Genomic DNA, 14,203 nt, shown 5'->3' on the forward strand with positions numbered 1-14,203 from the left:
GATATAAATTATTGGAATTAATTTCAAAGTAAATACTAATTTTCGAGCAAAAATCCGAAATTTATCATAAAAATTGCCTATGGGGCCCACATCTCAGAACCCGACAAAAGTTATAAAATATGAATGCTCGTCCAACCACGAGTCTAACCATACAAAAATTTCTAAATTCCGATAAAAATTCGTCTCTCAAATCCTTAAATTTATCCAAGAGGGTTTTCAAACTTTTCCAACTTAATTCACCAATTAAATGATAAAAATTGTGATGGATTTGGGTAATTCAACCAAAATTGAGTTAAGAACACTTACCCCGATATTTTTTCCGAACATCTCCCAAAAATTACCTCAATCCGAGCTCCAAATCATAAAAATGGAAACATTCTGCCCAGGTTCGCATTTGCGGACAAAAACTTCGCATTTGCGAATGAATAGTACAACTTCTGAGAGAAAAAGCGCCCCCAAGTCGTACTCTTTCTTTCCTCACTTGAGTTTTGTCCCATTTGGGTTTTCTCAAGGAGGTTTTTAACGAGGCGATGAAGGGAACACTTCGAGTCGAAGTATGCGAAGGTAGGGTCGTGATAACTATTTCATTGCTAGACCTCTCAATACTCTCCAAGTCAACCAATGAAGGGATTAGATAGACTGGGACTGGAACTGAAACGCCAGCCAACACCCAATAATCTGTAAATTTCTCCAAGTGTGTAACCAAAGCAATAATGTCAAAGAAATAAGAAACTTTACGCTTATCAGCACACATTTTTCACATTAAGGTTATGTTCAATTACGATCGAACAAACACCTACCGGCCCTCGACCGCGATCTAATGAAAGATTATGTTCAACCCCACTAGAACAAACACCTAACGACCCTCGATCGTGATCTAATGAAAGGTTATGTTCAACCCCGCTTGAACAAACACCTACCGGCCCTCGGTCGCGATCCAATAAAAGGTTATGTTCGACCCCGCTCAAACAAATGCTTATCGGCCTCGGCCACAATCTAATGAAAGGTTATGTTCGACCTCGCTCGAACAAACACTTACCGGCCCTCGGCCGTGATCTAAGAAAAGATTATGTTCGACCCCACTCAAACAAACATCTACCGGCCCTCAGCCACAATCTAATGAAAGGTTATGCTCGACCCCGCTCGAACAAACACCTATCGGCCCTCAGAAGAAATCTAATGAACGGTTATGCTCGACCCCGCTCGACCAAACACTTACCGGCCCTCGACCGCGATCCAATGAAAGGTTATGTTCTACCTCGCTCGAACAAACACCTATCGGCCATCAGCCACATCCCAAACAAAGAAACAAAAATATACACAAGTATGGAAAATAAACCACGGGAAGAAAAGAAGATACAAGAAATAACTTTGATATTTCACATACTTGAAACTGTTTACAATAGGCTCGTGAGGACGGCGGCGAAAATATACAAAAAACCAAAAGAAAAAACTACCGGCCACCACCATCACGATCTTCAACATCCTCGCCGACTTGGCCCTCAACAGCGTCGCCACCCTGACCATCAACACCCTCGCCACTGCCACCTTCGCCCTTAAAATATGTAGCGTCACCAGTCTCAGGCATAACAGGATCATATCCACAAGAGACTCGAGCTTCACGAGCCTTAACACGAGCATATTCGAGGGCAACCTCAGACACGGATCCTGCCGCATGCAAATCTCGAAAGATATCTAACTGAGCCTCGACATGAATCCACTCCTCATACAACTCCCGAGGAACGTTAGGAAAATCTGAAGTAGGGGAAGAGGACGGATGGGCCAGTAATCGGGCCTTCTCGGCCTCAAGAGTAGTAACTCGATCATAGAGGCCAGAAGTCTCTTTCTCCAACTCTCCAATACTCTCATCGAGCCGCTCTTCTTTTAAGCTTTGTTGTTTCTAAGTCATTATCTCGCTCAGAACGGAGAGTCCGGATCACCACCTTAAGAGACTCTGCCTTCCTCAAAGCCTCCAACCGAGCGGACTCCGCCTTCTCTATATCCCCTGCCTTCTCGGCGACCTCGCCACCTTGAGCCTCCGCCCTGAATTGGCACTCCTCAAGCTGGGCACGCAGCACAACCATCTGAGCTTGGAGATCACTGCACTGGGCTTCAACCCCCTTGGTGAGCTCAAGCTATTCCTCTTTACTACTCAACGTCCCCTCCAAGATGCTGCACTTCCCCACCATATGCACTAGCTCTTCGTCCCTGGACTTCAAATCCTTTCTCAATTGGCGCAGATTTCCGCCCTCACGAAGCTGACACCGGAGCTCCCGATACTTCTCAAGAACTTTGAAGTACTTGTCCTTTAAGTTCACATAGATGTTTTTATGCCTATGCTCCCTACGAGCACTCTCAATTTCTAAGACGACCGTCTATAAAACGTACAAAATAAGCTAGAGACTATGAAAGAACAAAACCAAAGGAAAAACAACTAACAATGAATGTATTTACCCGAAATGCGAGACTAGCAATGTTATTCGACAGGTCAATGTCGTTCATATCCTTGAGGGTCGTGCACTTAACTTCTGAACTGGGGGGGGAGGGGGACAAGGAAAGGGATAATCTGCTCGGTATTCACAAGAATATTACGGTCCATCGGGATCGTAATAGTCCTCGAACCCCCCTCTAACCTCACTTCAAGTTGAGTAAGCCCCTCGTCGATTATCCTCAACTCATAAGCCAACATCCTCCTCAACAACACCCTCACTTCTATCATCAGTCGAAGGAGGTATGTACACCACAATGCCAGAAGATGAGGCCTCTTCGTGCCTTGGAAGTACAAGGTCATCACCCGTCATGCCTTCGACCACAACCCCCTCAGGTCCGCCGCAATGCCGGAAGATAAGGCCTCTTCGCATCTTGGAAGTACAGGGCCGTCACCCGTCACGCCTTCGACTACAGACCCCTCAGGTCATGCATCCATATCCTCCAAACAAATGGTCTCGAGACTAGCCTCTAGGCTCTTCCCGATATGCACTATGGTCGTCTCCCAAAGGATGAAGCCGCAGTCTCCTATATCGGCGGCCGCTGACCTCTCCCCCATGACGTCTACGGACCTCCTCTTACGAGGCATCAAAACCCCATCAGCAGGAAAAAGCTCATCGTCCTCATCGATAAGACAGAACAACTAAGGAGCCGAGGTTTCCGCGGCCGAAGAAGGGATAGATTCGGAAGCAGCCATTGTCAAAGAAGTGACCGGGGAATGAACAGAAGCAGCCACCATCAAAGAAGGGACCGGGGCATGAACAGAAGCAGCCGCAGTCGAAGAAGGGGCGGGAGCCGAAGACGTAGTAGCTTTCCTATTTCGGAACAAGGGTGGGGAGCTTTCGACCTCCTCGAAGATCCCCTAGCCGAAGCTAGGAAAAACACACGGAAATGGAAAGGTCAGCAAAAGTAAACAAAAAGAAAATGAGCTAAGACACTGGTGATAAAAGGAACTTACCAGTCGAAGGGAGAGCATGCCGAAACTTCTTGAAGAAAGCTGACCACTCATGGATCCCTAACCACTCATGGATCCCTACGATGTAAGAGAGGAGCCGACCAACCCAGTCAGAAATATCTTTGACCAAAGGAGGATGCGAGGTCTTGGCTGCATGAGAAAATGACAAGAGGTTAAAGCCCACGACTAAGCACGGGAGAAAAATCAGATACCTACATATACGGAAATTAGGTACTTATGAGTATAATTCCAAGCCTCAGGAAAACTGTCGACGTTAGCCATCGCGTCCTCGGTTCTAACGAAAAAGAAGTTGAACTAGAATTGGCGGTTAGGTTTGTCATCCATCTTCACCACCAAACACTTGCCTCCTCGGTGGCGAAGGTTCAGCATTGTCCCCCTATAAAAGCTGGGGGCGAACAAATGTATTAAATGTTGAAGAGTCAGTTCGACCTCAGCTAGCTCGACAAATTCGGTAAGTATCCTTATAAACTTATAAACGTACGGCGCAAGCTGAGCTAGGCAAACGCCATAATAACGACAGAATTCCTTTGCTAACGGAAGAAGAGGGAGAGTGTAGCCGACTTGGAAAGGATACACGTAAAAGGCACAATACCCAGGATGGTGGACCTGCATAGTGTCCCACCCAGCAGGGATTAATTCGACGTGATCAGAAAGGCCGGACTTATCCTTAAGCTCTCCCAATTCCTTCTCCGTCATCACTGACTGAAAGGCTCCAGGGTCAGCATCAGGTAATTTGGAGAAATCAGATCTAGTATCAGGGTTGCGAGGAATTATCTCATCCACCAATGGGAAGCTTCCATCCTTGACAATGGCAGGAATATTCTCCTCGTGATGGGGAAACAACATCGCCAAAAAAAAAGGAGAGAAGTATCAAACGATGAAGAATTGAGAATAATGCAAATCACTCAAACAAATAGGAGAGTTTTAAAGCAAGGAAAGATCAAGAGAGTAATATAGGGTTTCGAAATAACAAAAAACTTAAAACTTCAAAATCGCACCCAAATACCTCTATTTATAAGGATATTAGCACCAGGACCGAAAGTTGTTCATTATTACTGGCACCGGAACCGAAGCCGCAGGTTCAATCAGGGGTCACACACGAAATGAATCAGCACATCGGAAATATACATCATAATGACTCATGACGTCATCCTAATTCGTGGACACCATAACTCTAACAAATCGACCGGAAAAATCGAAGCGTTTGAAATGAGCGGCCCACGTAGGGCCATGTTACCAGTTCGTCGTAACCACCATGACCTGCACATCTCGATCGATTGTTTCGACCACAACGAATAAAATCCGCTCATCGTACCCCCCTGAAGTCGACCTTAATAAGCGGAGGGACTAACTATACGGACCAAAATCCGTCTTTAGAATATTTAAGCCAAGATAATACCTTGGGAAGAGTTCCCAAATCGTCGTTTGTCGAAATGGCCCGAGAAGCAGCAAAGTCTGTGGTCGAAGAGTCAACGAGAGTCGTAGTCAGGTGTCAACAAGGGTCGAGGTCGAGTATCGTTGACAGAGCTGTAACGGCTAGTTTTCAAGATAGGATACTAAAGAGAATATTCTAGTGAATATTCTCTGTACTTGTACTATTAGGATTTTTTAGGAACATATCCCATATAAATAGAAAAAGAGACAATGATATGGGACATGTGATATTCATTTGTAAAGAACACACTTTGACTTAAAGATTCGACTCTTACTTGCTAAGATACAAACATCACCTTTTCAGTGAAAGACTAACTCGAATATTCACTTGCTAATATCACATTTCTACTAGATCCAAGAATAACTTGAATATTCAAGGGATTGTCTATTATTCATCATTGTCACGAAGAACATCCATTTATTTCATCTTTATTTACTTAAATAAATGACATTTATTGCTATTCATTGTTATTAAATGCAACACTATTATTTCTGATTTGTGGAATAGTTATTGCACATCAGTTACTGACCGGCCATATTTGCATGGTATTTATTGCTTCTTTAAGAACCCCATCTAAGGATATTATTATTAGCTAATATTAACCCCTATTCACATAAATTTAATTATTTGAGTCAATATCTATATTTTCTGGTCAAACAATAATAAGTTTTTTCTATATTTTTTATTTGTTTGGCGGATCATGTTTGTTGGTAAGAAATATGTTCTAAGTAATATATAAATATTTTTTTCTCTAGTCGGTGTTAGGTATTCATATTGAAACCTTGATTAATTTGAATTCGCACCATATAATTAAGGTTTATAAAGGGGGAAGTGCTATCTAGCTATCAAGATTTATTTTCATTTCAAAGTTTGAGCCCGAGATATTCGATTAAGAATGATGGAAGCACCGCACCACTTGTTGGTAATATCTAAATAATTGGTCAAATGTGAATATTTGTTTTATTATGTGGAAGTTGTAATTGTAAAATTCTTGTTGACGGAAATATAAAGGCGAAACCTAATGTATTAAATATTTACATTGGCAGCAAACAAGCAAAGTCTACAATTGATACTACTCACTAGGGTGTTCATGGTTCGGTTTGGATTGGTTTTTCTTTAAAAAGAAAAAACCCAAACCAAGTAAGTCGATTCTTCAAATATTGTAACCAAACCAATCCAATTAAGTCGGTTTTTTATCGATTCGATTTTTGTCGGTTTTGGTCGATTTTTTGTTTTTTTCGGTTATTTATCGGGTTTTTTCTTAAATATGAGATATACACTACCAAACACATATTCCGGAGACTACATTTTCAACATAACACTATCAAACCAATTGCTCTTTGAGAAATCTATCATTTACCAAGATATATTGATGATAATTGAATCAACTAGTGACGAATAATTTAATTACTCCATTAAAATCGATTATTTTTAACATGAAATAAATTTCTGTACTTAGCAAAAGAAAACTAGCAATCAAATTAGAATGTAAAGGCAAAAAATTAGATTATTATATTAGCAAAAAAACTAGACTAAAAATATAAACGACTAATATGTACCATAAAATTTTAGAAATTTTATATAGAAATATACATATATAAAGGTGTAATAATAAATTTAAATAGCTATTTCTATAGTCGGTTTGGTTTGCTTTTTTCGGTTATTTTTTGATTAAAACCAAAACCAAACCAAATTTGATCGATTTTTAAAATTCAAAATCAAAACCAAACCAAATCTAAAAAGTATCGGATTTTTTGATCGGTTTGATTCGATTTTCGGGTTTTTATGAACACCCCTACTACTCACTCAGTAGTATCCTAGTGAACCTACAATTGATAGAATCTTTAAATATCTTTTACCTTAAACATACTCATACATTATATTTCTAATACAATTTGAATTACGTGTTGTAGTTCAATTTGCACTCACACCCCGAAAAAAACAAGGAGATACTAGTTTAGTAACTATACGGAAAAAGATAAAATGGTCCTATAAAATCTGTGAACTGCCTAATTTGCCCTCACACCCCGAAAAAAACAAGGAGATACTAGTTTAGTAACTATACGAAAAAAGATAAAATGGTCCTACAAAATCTGTGAACTGCCTTGACTAATCTATAAAGGCTTTCTATATAGCCTTTCTTAGGGCGTTTGAGTCTACCGAAAGGTTATCAAATAAGCATTTTAAAGGGTGGAGATTGTCGGTCACTCTCACTGTTTTTTTTTTGTTTTTTTAAAGCCTTTCTGTCTTTCAATTATATACATTATTATTATTATTATTATTATTATTATTATTATTATTATTATTATTATTATTATTATTATTATTATTATTATTATTATTATTCTTCTTCTATCGAACGTTTGTATTTAGAGGCTGTTTGGCCAAGCTTTGGGAGGTCAAAAGTGTCAAAAAAGTATTTTTTGAAAAATTTAAGGTATTTTTGCCAAAATAAAAAAGTACTTTTAAGCAGCAGCATAAGCAGTTTTTTCTGCTTTTGGGGAGAAGCTACAAATTCTAGCTTCTTCTAAGAAGCAGAAGCAGAAAATTAATTTATTCAAGACAAAAATAACTTTACAATAAATTTATATTTTTCAAATTATCCCTTACTAATTTAATATTTTTCTTTTCCTTTTTATTTCTATTATTCATTTCTTTACTTTTTATTTTAGTCATATTTTTATTCTCTTTCTCCTATTCCTACGAGTAGATTTTAAATTTATTTTGCATGATGTATTTTGATACATTTAAATTATCATGTAAACAATAAGTAATACCAAATACTTAATGTTATTGCTTTGGAATAACTATATTTTATATTGTTTGCCCGTAAAACAGTACAGTTGAATTTATACGTGGTTTCTAGATAAGTGAACTAATTTGATCCTGAAATAATACAATGATCGAAGAAATACACAATACTTAGCCTTAGAATATAGATGAAATAGCAAAGATGGTGATTCCGTGAGCACGGTTTCCGAACACAGCAATGATGAGATCAAAAATCAAGAAAGTGAAATTGTGTAAAGCTTTGTATAGAATATAGTATATGTTCTTGCGAGAAAATTCCTCCCCTTATAATGATAACAGAACTCACTATTTATAGCTACGTCTAGGGAAAACGGTCCTAGGATCATACCCTCATTTAATGCCAATTATGAGAGTCATTGATGAAGATGTAACAGTGAACATAAATGCCAAATTCTCTATAACGGACCGTCGCTCTTAATACTGCAGAATATTCCTTAGTAAATATTACCGGACGCAGAGCATTTAATACACTTTTACGAATGTTATCCTTTTCGGTGACAAACGGGATAGCTGTGTTCGGTCCTCAGCCATGCCATCTTGGATTCTACGTGTCCTCCTTTTAGCCAGCCACATGTCATATCATATTTTACCCTATACAGATAGTCCCCCTACTTTTCAGTGACATAACTTTGTGTTACCGGGAAGTTGGTAGAAATACCTTTTTGGCAGGAATTACTATAATTTCCTCTGAAGGTCTCTGACAGTTGATTAGATGCACGTCTCTCCACATTTAATGCCCAAAACATGCACCATCCCATGATTCAGCACATGTTTTGCCGGTTATCGAGGTAATCATGGCCATGAATTTAGCGGCCAAAATTATACTTATACGCAACTTCCTTTTCCTTTGCGTTTCACAATTGCTTGAGCTTCTAATTTGCATCCTTATTTTCCATCCCTTTCCTAATTTTCTTCAAACACAAACTCTTTACCCTCTTCTTTTCCAATGGCTTCTTCCTCTAAACGTGCTGGTTTTATAAAGAATAAGAACAAAATCGAGGATTTCGTTCCTCCAGCAGTGGGTTGCATCATCCCAAGAAGGCTTAGTACTTCGTAGGATTTTGAAGAGAAATTTTCTACTGCTAACCCTTGTACATGGGCTGTTAGTAGGTACCCTTCTTCCATTCGCCCTTCCAGTATTCCTGGTGTGAAGGAGGACTACCACTGCAATGAGTTGGAAATTATTTCTCCTGATCTATCGGAGCGGGTAACCCTTCCCAAGGAACGTTTTACATACTTTTTCATGTATCCCTTCACTTTGGATGTGTTCTCTTTGAGCGGAGAGCTTGATTCCGTGCTTGCGGAGTTTTGCCTTTACTACCAGGTGTGTTTGGCACATGTAAGTCCTTCAGTGTAGAGTACGATCGCCTGTCTCTGACGTTTGTGCCAAGAAAATGGAGAAGAGCTAACCTTAGCTCATATGATGAATCTCTATTCCCCCAAAATCTTCCGCGGGGGAATGATAAACCTTTGCAAGTGTGGTCACCATGCTTTGTTGTTTAGCATTGATGATGATAATGACCGTGGGTGGATGGAACGATTTGTTCCAGTTGTCACCAATAAAATTATTCCGACAACGGCTTCATCCTTTCCGATTGCTTGGAATCGCACTCGTAAGTTCTTTGTATAATATTCCTCTTACTAGATATTCTTCTATGGTCATATCATCTCTTTACCCTTCGCATATTTCAGCAACTCGACGGCACCCACCAGTGGTGGAAGGTTTGAACCGGTGGGTTCAGAAGATCTTGGACGTCATAACGCCCAAAAATCATTCGTGGAAAGAACTGACACTTAAATACGGGTGGAATGCCAAAAATTATGGTAGCTTTAATTTACCTTGCTTCCATTTTTGTATATGAAGAACTTGGTTGAACCCTTCTGAATTTGTTCATGGAATTAGGTCTACCTGCAGACTCTGTTGCTATCCCCCGGATGTTCTGGCTGATCCTACTGATGCAGCGAGGCTGCTTCAGGAAGCACTTACTCAAACATGTATCTCTGGTACTGTTTCAGGTGCAAATACTTCTTCAGGAAGACGCACCTCCGCAGCCAGGGAAAAGAATAAAAACCCGAATCATCTCCAATAGTGATAATGACTGGTCCTCCTTCTGGGTCAGTCGTAGTCACCGTGATGATTGACGATGATGAAGAAGTTATTGATGAGGGAGCTTCTTTACACAGAAGGCGACGATCCTCATCATCTCAACAGGATGCTCGACCTATTGAGATAGTTACACCAACTGAAGATGATGTCTCGGCACTTTGGGGAGAATATGATTTGGTAGAATATGCTAACTCCCGTTTTCGGACTCCAATTGTTGTAACCGGTGCTGCGGGGCAGAGTACCGGGTCCTTGCTATCTTTTGTTAGCGAGCATCCAACAACCGACATTGTATTTGATGCATCTGCCTCTCATTCTTCAACTCCATCAGCTTCATCTCCACCTTCACCGACACCAGCAACTGCTACATCATTTCCATCTTTGTCTACTCTTCCACCAGCGATTGCTACACCATCTCCATCGGTCGCACCTAACCATAAAGAAGGTGTTCCTCTTCCACAGTCCCCAGTTCATGGGAATTTAGGGCAAAATTATGTCGCCCCTTCTGAAAATCCACAAAGGAGGAGGAACATTACTCTTTTGGTCTCTACCGGGTGCAACCTGCTATCATGGCAGGTGGAGCTTGCTAATTACCTGAAGCCTTTGGCTTCAGAAAAAGACTGGGGAAAGATTCAGACACTCTCGAGTGAGTGTTTGTTAGACAATGATATGCATAACGTCGCGATGGTACGTTCCTTCATTCCTCTGTTATTTCTTCTACTTTTGAACGAATGTATTCTAAGTTTTACCTCTTCTTATTTTATAGGCCAACTTTTATACCTCTGAGGGCCTTCAAAGGTTAATTCGTGAGAAGGAAGAACTTAATTCTGAACGGGATCAACTTTTGGCGGAACGGAACCAGACTGTTCTCCACCTCTCGGAACTGGAAACCAGGGCTACTGAGGCTGCTGTTTTGGAGGCTTATTTGCAGCAAAGAGAGCAAGAAGTGATAACCTTTAGCCAAGAAATTAGGCTATTGAGGGTTAATTTTGACGAGGCCAAGGCCAAATGGGCAGAATTTCAGAACGTCGTTCTTTCTGCAACCAACCGTGAGGTTGCCTTCGCTGAAAGAGTGATTAACTTGGAAGCAGTCTTGAACTCCAAAAGTGAAGAGCTTGCTGCTGTGGAAAGGAAACATGCTCAGCTATAAGAGAAGTACATGAAAACCATTGAGCATAATAGGCTCTTTAGTTCAACTATCCGCGAGCTCAGCGTCAGCCTCAAATCTGCTAGATCCGCCCAGGAAAACCTTTCCACCGAGGTTACTCAACTCAAAGAAGAACTCAAGCACCGAGCGGCTTCCCTCATTATTGAAATGACTTATTCCATGTATAGCATGAGGAGAAAAACCTTAGAAAAGGCCAAAGATGGTATCATTGATGTTGGTGCCAAAATTGCTAAGGCCCGAGAGCTTGAGTTGGCTGTGAAAAATGGACTCCCGACGTAGTCTGGTGCTCCAGGTTCTTCTAATTCCGGTTATGAGTTTTCAGAAACTGAAGAGGGATTGGAAGGCGATGAGGCTGAAGACAAAACTGGGGAAAGCGTTAAGCTATCGGCGAAGCCACCTGCTTTTACGGCAATGCGAATACTTCTCTTCCTCCTGGTTCCGGAGGCGCTGCAGTTTAGCTTTTTCTATCTTTTCTCATTTTGTACTTGTAACATTTTGGCCTTTTCTTGTGAATAAAGACATACTTTTTGTTCAAATATCGTGTGAGTCTTACTTTCGTTTGAATATCCATGCAAACCTTTAGCTTTTGCATTTGCTCGAGCATTCTGCACATGTTGTTCAATTCATGCTTTACTATGTGTAGTCTCGGATGCCTTTTCTTTGAAGCATTTTGGTTCCGAGTATTATCCCTTTTACGTGAGGGTTTTTATGAATTTTTGCGCAAGTTTCCCCTTTACGTGAGGGTTTCTATGAATATTTGTGCAAGTTTCCCTTTTACGTGAGGGATTATTTGCGCAAGTTTGCTTTTTGCGTCTTTTTTATTTGCGGCTTCGGGTGTATTTTTCTCTGATGGCATTTTGGATTTCGGGTATTGATTCTTCCGGAACCAACCCTTTAACGTGAGATTTTTTATAAGAGAGGGCCCTCTTATATTTACGGTGCTCTTGAAGAGGACGTTTCTTGTTCATTACGGCACTAACATTTGAAGTACTTGTTTAACTTTCAAATGACAAAATTAGCTCATCGTTCAGACAAGAAACAAGATAAAAAAAAGATTTCATTTTATTCCTTCTATTTTCATAAATTGCCATCTTGTACAACTTATTTCTATGGGGCTGGCTGCGCAGTCCCCGGTCCCGGTGATGTATTTTATTTCTGAATTTTTGTTCCCGGTTGATGTGGCAGTCATTGTTGCCGTATCCTCATATCATTCCCCCCCAGTATTCGAATGCGAAGAATGCGAATTGGAACACTGGAAGTCTTGTATCTTTGAGTGTCCCACTAATGAATTGCTAGGTAATCCTTCACTCGACAACATATCTTGTTTCCCCTTAGCAATCTATGCTATCGAGCGAAAGAATACCTAACAGTCCTCTGGCGGTTTGTGCCCGTGAGAGTTTGGGTAACCTCTGTTCGGTAACAAATTTAACTTCCCGGTGGGAATTTGCTATCGAACCAAAGATTATCTAATTATCCCCGAGTGGAAGCTTGTTCGTTTCCCTTGCTATCAAAGGTCTTATTGCTGCTATCATTATAGTATGATTTTTGTTTCTGCCTCATTAAAAACCTTGCTAGAAAAACCCAATTGGGACAAAAACTGGATGAAGGAAAAAAGAGTGCAACACATACTTTCTGTTTGGGCATCGTTCATCAACAATAATATCTTTTGAGGTGTGCCATGTTCCAGTTGCTGGGCAATTTGTCCCCATTCTGGTTCTCCAACTCGTACGAACCTTTCCCAGTGACAGCTGAAATCGGGTAGGGACCTTCCCACGTTGGACCTAGCTTTCCCGCATTGAGCTCCCGTGTATTTTGTGTTACTTTCCTTAGAACTAAGTCTCCTACTTTGAAAAAACGGAAGTTGTCTCTTTGATTGTAATAACGCTCCATCATCTGTTTTTGAGCTTTAATTCTTACACGCACCAAGTCCTTGCATCCCACGAGCAGTTCCAAGTTGATTAGCAGTGCTTCATTATTCGATTCTTCATTTGTCTAAGAATATATCAAAGTGGGTTCACCTACTTCAACCGGGATCAGGGCTTCAGCACCGTACACGAGGGAAAAAGGAGTTTCTCCTACACTTGATTTGGCCGTTGCTCGGTAGGCCCATAGAACTCCGGGCAACTCTTTGGGTCATTTGCCTTTTTCTACTTCCAACCTTTTCTTGAGGTTTTGAATAATCACTTTGTTTGTCGACTCCGCTTGACCGTTTGCGCTCGGATGATAAGCTGAAGAAGTGGTTCTCTTTATTTTTAAGTTTTCGAGGAACTTTCTAACTTTTGCACCGATAAACTGTGGTCCATTGTTGCATGTTATCTCTTTTGGTATGTCGAACCTGCAAATTATATTTTTCCATAGGAAATTGACCACTTTGCGTTCTCCGATCTTCTGATAAGAACCTGCTTCTACCCATTTAGAAAAATAATCAGTCAAAATTAAAACAAACCTTACCTTTACGGGAGCCGGTAGCAGCGATCCGACGATGTCCATCCCCCATTACATGAACGGCAATGGGGACAGAACCGGTTGACGTACTAGTGATGCATAGCATTGACATTTATAACATTTTCGTACAAAATTTTGGCGTCCTTTTCCATGCGAGGCCAATAATATCTTGCCCGTACCAATTTCAGCACTAAAGACTCTGCGCCTGAGTGATTACCGTATATCCCTTCGTGAATTTCTCTCATAACATAGTCAGCTTTTGACGCTCCTAAACACCGGCCCAGCGGGCCTTGGAAAGCTTTTCTATACAATTGGCCTTTCCTGAAGCTATAACGTGCAATCTTGGGGCGTAACACCCGTGATGCTTTGGGATCGTCGGGAAACTTTCCGTGCTCGAGGTAGTTGATTATTTTGTTTCTCCAGTCCTAGACCAGACTAACCAAATTCACCTCATAGTAACCACCCGTATTAAGGACTGAGCTCATCAGTTGTACCACCGTTCCGGACTCCAGTCCCTTTATTTCCGTTGATGAACCTAAGTTTGCTAATGCATCCGCTTCTACATTATCCTCTCTCGAGATATGAGTGATTGACCACTCATGGAATCGTGCCAAAAGAGCCTGGACCTTTACCACATATTATTGCATACGTTCTTCTTTGGTATCAAAGATCCCATAAACCTGATTTACCACTAGTTGTGAGTCACATTTGATTTCGATAACCTCGGAATCAAGTCCCAGGGCCAATTCGAGCCCTACAATCAAAGCTTCATACTCT

This window comes from Nicotiana tabacum, chromosome 14, assembly GCF_000715075.1.
Source record: "Nicotiana tabacum cultivar K326 chromosome 14, ASM71507v2, whole genome shotgun sequence".
NCBI lineage: Eukaryota > Viridiplantae > Streptophyta > Magnoliopsida > Solanales > Solanaceae > Nicotiana > Nicotiana tabacum.